Source organism: Pan paniscus, chromosome 7 (assembly GCF_029289425.2).
Source record: "Pan paniscus chromosome 7, NHGRI_mPanPan1-v2.0_pri, whole genome shotgun sequence".
Lineage (NCBI taxonomy): Eukaryota > Metazoa > Chordata > Mammalia > Primates > Hominidae > Pan > Pan paniscus.
This window is the reverse complement of record NC_073256.2, coordinates 29,645,876-29,648,324: the sequence shown is the minus strand read 5'-3', so window position 1 is coordinate 29,648,324 and position 2,449 is coordinate 29,645,876.

Sequence of the window (2,449 nt, the reverse complement as noted above, 5' to 3'; positions counted from 1 at the left end):
TGGTGTATGTGTGCCACATTTTCTTAATCCAGTCTATCACTGATGGACATTTGGGTTGGTTCCAAGTCTTGCTATTGTGAATAGTGCTGATATAAACATACGTGTGCATCAGCATGGCCTATTTTGCTGTTAATACTTGTGATTGTATTATTAAATTCTCATAGCGAGTTTTTCATATTGATCAGATCAGTTTTGTTCTTTCTTAAAAGGGCTATTTTGTCTTTCAACTCATATAATTTTATTAGATTCTTAGATTCCTTGAATTTGGTTTCAACTTTCTCCTGAATCTCGATGATCTTCATTCTTATCCTGATTCTAAATTATATGTCTGTCATTTCAGCCCAGTTAAGAACCATTGGTGGGGAACTACTGGAGTCCCTTGAAGGTGAGAAGACACTCTGGCTTTTTGAGTTGCCAGAGTTCTTGTGCTGCTTCTTTTTAATCTGTGTAGACTGATGTTTCTTTAATCTTTGGTGTCGCTGTCTGTATTAATCTGTTCTCAAGCTGGTAATAAAGACATACCAGAGACTGTGTAGTTTATAAGGAAAAAGGTTTAATTTGCTCACAATTCCACATTGTTAGGCTGGGGAGGCCTAACTCTCATGGCAAATGAGGAGCAAAATTACGTCTTACATGGTGTCAGGCAAGAAAGCTTCTGCAGGGGAATTCCCATTTATAAAATCATCAGATCTCATGAGAGCTCACTCATGGGGTAACCACCCCCATGATTAAGTTATCTCCATCTGGTCCTGCCCTTGACACATGGGGATTTATTCAAGGTGACATTTGGGTGGGGACACAGAGCCAAACCATATCACTGTCCTTTGGATGCGGTGTTTGCTCTTATATTCTTTGACACATTTGACGGTTTGATTGTGGAATAAGGTGGGTTCCATTGACTGGCTTCATTTCTGGGAAACTTCTGGGGGCCAAGGCTCAGCTCATTACTCCTGGACTGTGTGCCCTAATCCTGGGAAGCTGGTACCAGTCTCCTGGCTTTGTTCTCTTGTCCCTTGAGGTGAGAAACCTGCTGCACTTGACATTGGACATTTTAAGTTCTAACTTAAAGTTCTAACTTAAGTTCTAACCACAAAAGCACAGACAATGCAAGCAAAAGTAGACAAATTCGATTATAATCGAAATAAAAAGCTTATGCACACCAAAGAAAACAATTAAAGAGACAATCTACAGATTGGGAGAAAATATTTTCAAGCCATACATCTGATAAGGGGTTAACAGAGAAAATTTATAAGGAACACAAACAACTCTACAGAAAGAAAACAAATAGACCAATTAAAAAATGGGCACGGGAGGTGAATAGACATTTCTCAAAAGAAGACATATAAATGACCAATAAACTTATGAAAAAGTGTTCAACATCACTAATCATTAGGGAAATGGAAATTAAAACCGGAGTGAGATATCACCTCACACCTGCTAGAATGCCTACTACCGAAAAGAGGAAATGTAACAGGTGTTGGAGAGGATGTGTAGAAAAGGGAACACTTGCACACTGTTGTAAGAATGTAAATTAGTGTAGCCATTATGGAAAACTTATAAGTTTCTCAACAAAAATAAAAATAAAATTACATCTGACCTAGCAATCTCACGGCTGGGTATTTACTGAAAAGACTTGAAATTTGTATATTGAAGAGATGACTGCATTTCCATGTTCATTGCAGCACTTTTTGCAATAGTCAAGTTTTGGAATCAATCTAAGTGTCTATCAACAGATAAATGGATAAAGAAAATATAGTATATATACACAGTAGAATACTATTCTACCTTAAAGAAAAGAAACTTTTTTATTTGCAGCAACAAAGATGGAATTGGAGAATATTATGCTAAGTGAAATAAGCCTGGCACAGAAAGACAAATATTACATGTTTCACTTATTTGTGGAATCTAAAACAATCAAACTCAAATAAGCAGAGAGTAGAACAGTGGTTACCAGAGGCTGGGGATGGTAAAGGGATGAGGATATCGTGGTCAAACAGTACAAAGCCTCAATTGGACAGGAGAATAAGGTTTCTTTAAGATATACTGCACAGCATGGTGAATATAGTAAAAAATGTATTATACATTTCAAAATTGCCAAGAGAATACATTTCAACCATTCTCAAGACAAAAAAATCATGATTTTAGGTGATTGGTGTGTTAATTACCATGATCTAATTATTCCACATAGAATTCATAAATCATAACATCACTTTGTACCCAATAAATAAGACAACTATAATTTATCAATTTATTGTTAGTAATTTGTTAATTAATAAGATAACAGGCAAAAGATTTGAGTACACATTTCACCAAAGAAAGTATGTGAATGGGCATAAACACATGAAAAGATTATCAGAATCGTTAGTCATTAGTGAAATGCAAATTAAAACCACAATGAGAAGCCACTTAACACACACTAGAATAACTATAATAAAAATGACCAGTGATA